We start from the raw sequence: 5,406 nt of genomic DNA, 5'->3' as shown, positions 1-5,406 counted from the left end.
TTCTCTTTGCCATGTTGGATCCCTGTCACATGTTGAAGCTACTGCGGCACACCCTGTTTGATAAAAAGGCTATTGTGATACGAACAAACAGTTCATCTTGCTGAAACACATTGATGAGCTGCATGAAATCCAGTACACAGAGGGCCTACATTTGGCAAACAAACTTAGACAAGCACATGTTACCTGGAAAAACCAGCCCATGAAAGTCTCATTGTTGGCCCAAACATTTAGCCAATCGGTAGCAGATGCTCTTAGTGACTGCAGAGCTCAAAAAAATTCAAAATTTTCAAATTCTTTGCCAACAGAAGAGTTTAACAGACATGTCAACAACGCATTTGACATATTTAATTCAAGACATCAAAGGCAAGAAGAATAGAAAAGACCGCTGTCTCCTGAAAATGTGGCTCCTGTCACTGCGTATGTCAAAGAACTCATGGCCTACTTTTGCTCGCTTAGGGAGTCTGCAGCTGGTAAACTAATGACAGGGACCAACCAAAAGACAGGCTTCATTCGCTTTGTGGTGTGCTTAGACAACCGTCTATACAACCACTTGGTTACAGAAAATGGCCTATTGGCATATCTTCCGACTTCCAAGCACAGTCAGGACCACCTTGAGTTACATTTTGCTGCAATAAAATCATTTGGGGGCTGCAATGACAACCCAACAGCAAAGCAGTTTGCAGCAGCATTGAAGCGTCTCATAGTCCGCAATGAGGTCAAGGACATTGATAGCGGAAATTGCTTTCTATTGGAACACATCGAAATTCTCTTTGTACGCTCCTCTGAAAAAATTCGAAATTCTCTTTGTACGCTCCTCCATCGATGTAATTAACCTCACTGCCCCTCAGAGAAGCCCTGCAGCCAGTGAACCACTCACAGAAGCAATTTTACAGGATCATGGTTACTCTGCTGACCCAGGCAGGGTGTCAGCTTGGGTGCCTGCGGCTCGCAGTACTGGAAGAATTGCTACATAAGTTTCCTCGTGGGTGAATTATGTTCATGATGGCCCACATAATTAATTCCTTTATCCATCAACCTCAGCTGTCCCACCAGGTTTTATATTAAGGCATTTGTTTTTTGAGTTACTTTGTAAAGTGCATATATTGTTCAAGAGCATTGTATGGAGATATCAAACTTTTACAATAAGGTATCACATTTTCCCTCTATAAATTCTGCAAGTACATGTTTGCTGTCTTGCTGAATGCTGTAGCTTGAATCACCTGCATGCAAATTATGCTTAAACAATTGTTCTGTTCAGCCCAAGCTTAACAGTGTTGACAATGACGGTAGGTTAGCTGGCCTACCGTTCACTAGAGTAAACTGTGTGATGACATGGACATGCTGTGAATGCTCTCAATGGATTATGTGTGAGCTAAGTATACTCTTGAGGATGACATTTTTTAATGTTTATCCTGTATGTCTTTTACCTGACCTTTGTGAAAATTTGCCACTGTCACCTGGAATACCGTTGGTTTTACTATTTTTAAAATAATTTAATGTGCTCATTCTGGTCATTTGCTTTACGATAGCCTTTTATGATGCCAGATTCACTGTAACCACAAACATTTGGTGTATACCACTCAATGAGTGTTTTAAATACCGTGAAATATTCATTCATTTGAGGTTCACAACGTAATAGAGCCGTCGCCTCTTAATTTTGCGGTGTGTTGGCTCAGCTTCGACGGCGCTAATTTTTTTGTAGGTATGTGATACAACATAAGCTTTGTTGTACATTTTACTTGCAGCAAAATGCATTGTATTCTAATGTTGACATACTTAGTTTGTGGGTCTGACCTCACATCAATTCTTTCAACTTTGACTTTATGAACTACCACTCTTTTTTTCGATTTCTGCATATGTATTGCTTATTTTTCTGACAAGCACAATCACCGAAGCCTTTCAATATTTGCAAGGACAGCGCAGATATACAGGGCTATATTATACAATTATAGCCCTGTATTTAAGGCGTTGCATACAAGGCATTGTAAGCAAAACTGCAGCTACATTCAAGGACAGCTGATCCCATTGACCAGTTTTATTAAAGGTATCAATACTATGTGTGATATAGTTTACTTTGTATAACATTATTATACAAATGCCCTGTGTCATACAAGTATGCTAATACTGATACCGGAGAGCAGTGGCACAATAAGTTTTCCTACTTGCTGTTTATAATTTTCTTTTGTGTATTATATTTCCAATGTACTTCATTTAAATTATAAATGTGGCTTCCTTCTGTATTTGTGTGAAATCTTCTGGCTTCTATAGGTGCAATAAATATTGAACAAAGAATGAAACAATTACTGTTGTTATAAAAAATGTGCTTTCCATAGTACAAGTACACCAGCAACACAATGAATCCACCACTTCAAATGAATGCTGATATTTTTCCCTTGCCGCTACGTATTCAGCTTCCACGCCGTTTCACACTAGCAGAGGAAGAAGGGTCCCCCTGGCAGTGTTTGACTCCAGAACATAATTCTGCTGTGGAGCTATACTCGCATTCGAAAACAGCTGAATAAACTCTAGATAATGCACAAATTCTGTCCATTTGCTTTATTATATAACGAAAATTGATCCCCGAGGGGCGTCTCAACAGTGTCGTCGCACCACACAATCTTGGAGAATAGTGCACGTAAATCTGAATAAACGGCGACCACTTCGGCGTTTAGAATGTAGGCTAATGCTATTTATTTCTCTCAAAATAAAACACGCACACCAGAGCCTTTTTTTAAGCGAAAATGCGACAATAAAAAAATTTTCCCTGAACACATCTCGTTTCTTTCTAGGTGCAAGACAGCGGGACGACAAATTTGCAAGACAATACGCACCACAACTTAAGGTGCACAACGACTGATTTGACGAAACTTGAGTACGGGGGAAAAATAGACCACACTGGGGCGTCTGGACGGGTTTCGAGCCGCGAGCGCTGGCAACTTCACTAACCGCGGTGGTAAGCGCAAGTGACGCCTTGAAAATTTTCTGTCTTCATGAGTCAGGCGCCCCAGTCTTGCTCCACGTTTGAAGGCATCGCATTTGAAGCGAAGAACGACGCGCGCACTAGCAGAAAACCACCACCCGCATACGGGCCTCCAAAACTGTGACGGCAGGAGCCACTAAAAGTTACCGCGTACCAAACAATCACGAATGCTCCGGCAACCTTGTCGGCCTATTCCTACCCAGAAGGCACCGCGCACGGGGCTCCTGAGAGAGGGAGGGTTGGCTTCAGAGGAGGTTGGCTTGCCGAGGCTAGCGGAATCACGTGACGCTCCCTCCTAGTATTTTTTACCTGTATGCTTACCATTGTATGGCGTAAGTCACTATTTTTATATTCTGCTTAATTGCATAATTAGTTAAGATTATTGAACCAACTTCTGAAGCAACTAAGTTAGGAAAGAAGAGTGGTTTGCAAAACGTCCAATTAAACAGTTTCTAACTTTCTATTAAGTATTAGTATTTTCCCGCTTACTGCAGATGCCCTCAACATACAAAAAATACCATGTGACATGCCCCCTTGTGCGCCGTGATTGCAGTGCCCCCAAACGCTCCGCGTACAAACGAACAGCTGAATAAACTCTAGATAATGCACAAATTCTGTCCATTTGCTTTATTATATAACGAAAATTGATCCCCGAGGGGCGTCTCAACAGTGTCGTCGCACCACACAATCTTGGAGAATAGTGCACGTATAGCATTTAGCGGGGTGTTGCCGCTTAAATGGCGACAGGGCATTGACGCAGGTGTTGGCTGCGCGATTTACGCCACCAACCGTTATCGCTTGCGCTACGATGACGCTTGGCGGGTCGCATTTTAAGCGGCAGCACACCCTGCTAAATGTTATGTTCGTTTGTACGCGGAACGTTTGGTAGTACTGCAATCACGGCGCGCAAGCGAGCATGTCACGTGGTATTTTTTTTATTTCGCAGGCATCTGTAGTATTAGCAAAAAAACTAATACTTAATAGAAAGTTAGAAACTGTTTAATTGGACGGTTTGTAGACCGCTCTACAACTTAATAATTTGGATTTTGTTTGCTTCGTTGGTTGAGAAGTTCGTTATTTAATATCAGTTAATTATGCAATTGATCCGAATACAAAAGATAATGTGATTTACTGCAAACAATAGTCCGCAACATGCATTTGGTCGCTTCGTCTTGGTGTGCAGCGGTATAATTTGAACTCTGGCTAAAGTTAGCTGGGACACCCTGTATATGCCAGCGATAGTATGTGGGCAAGCCTTTCTGCATTTGCATTCAAAACATTTCAACTACCAGCGTAGTGCAGGATACGTGTCGACTTCGACAAAATGGAGCACTAGTGGAAATATCTGGGCGTACTTGTCCAGAGCAGCAAGTGTGTCTACATTAAAAACATTTCAAGTACCAGCATGTACGACAGTTCCATTGCAAGAGGCACTGAATAATGTTAAGTGGTGCGCTCCCACGCTGGTTATCAATGAAATTCTGTCTGTACTACTGTGTACCAAATACTTTTGGATGTGAAAGTTGGGATTCTATCAGCCATCGTCATCTTCCTCGGCCGCCTTTTATATATGGCGCGCTCCGGCGCGTGTGTCTCGTGCCTCGCGCTGCGAGCTGCGAGGTTATAAAAAAATGGAGGGAAAAACTTCTTCCGCTCCTGCCATCGGTCCGAACGGTTCTCAGATCTTCCGCTCGCTGACACACATTGTTGTAGTGGACCTAACCTCGGTCGCTATAACGTGGTGACCCGGACGGATCATACGGCGAGCACCCCGTCATGGACAATGCCACCAACGAGAGACCAACGACCAGCGCAGAGGGCCTCGCCACGTTGGAGATTCACCTGCCGTCCTTTTGGCCACAAAATCCTGCAACCTGATTTAATCAGGTGGAGGCCATATTCGACCTTCGCCACATGAACTCGCAGCGCGCGTGGTTTCTACATGCTGTCTCGGTACTCTCTACAGACAGAAGTGGTTGAGGAGTTTCAAGAAGTTGTGGACTCGCCTCACGACACCGCAGCCTATTGCCACTTCAAATCGACGATGCAGGATCGCAAGTCCGTGTCTGCACGCAGGCGGCTTCAGCAGCTTCTAAGGAGCTCGTCGAGCGCCGGAACTTCTATGTCGTATGCAGCGGCTTCTGAGTGACTGGGCTGGACGCAAACAGGCCGCTGCTGCGTGAACTGTTCCTTCAGCGCCTGCCGCAGAATCAGGTGATCGCCTTCGCTGCCACACAAGAAGACATGTCCCTCGGCAATCATGCCGAGCTGGCCAACCGCATCACTGACAATTCAGCAAGAGGTGCTGTAGCAACAACGACCGTTCCGCTGTAGCACCTCGAAGATCGGCAGTCTCGCCTTCAGTAAAAGACCTGAGTACCGTTCCGACCGATGGCAGAAGCAGAAGAAGCTCTCTTGTTCTTCCT

Source organism: Dermacentor silvarum, chromosome 5 (genome assembly GCF_013339745.2).
Source record: "Dermacentor silvarum isolate Dsil-2018 chromosome 5, BIME_Dsil_1.4, whole genome shotgun sequence".
NCBI classification, from domain to species: domain Eukaryota; kingdom Metazoa; phylum Arthropoda; class Arachnida; order Ixodida; family Ixodidae; genus Dermacentor; species Dermacentor silvarum.
This window is presented reverse-complemented; position numbering follows the sequence as displayed.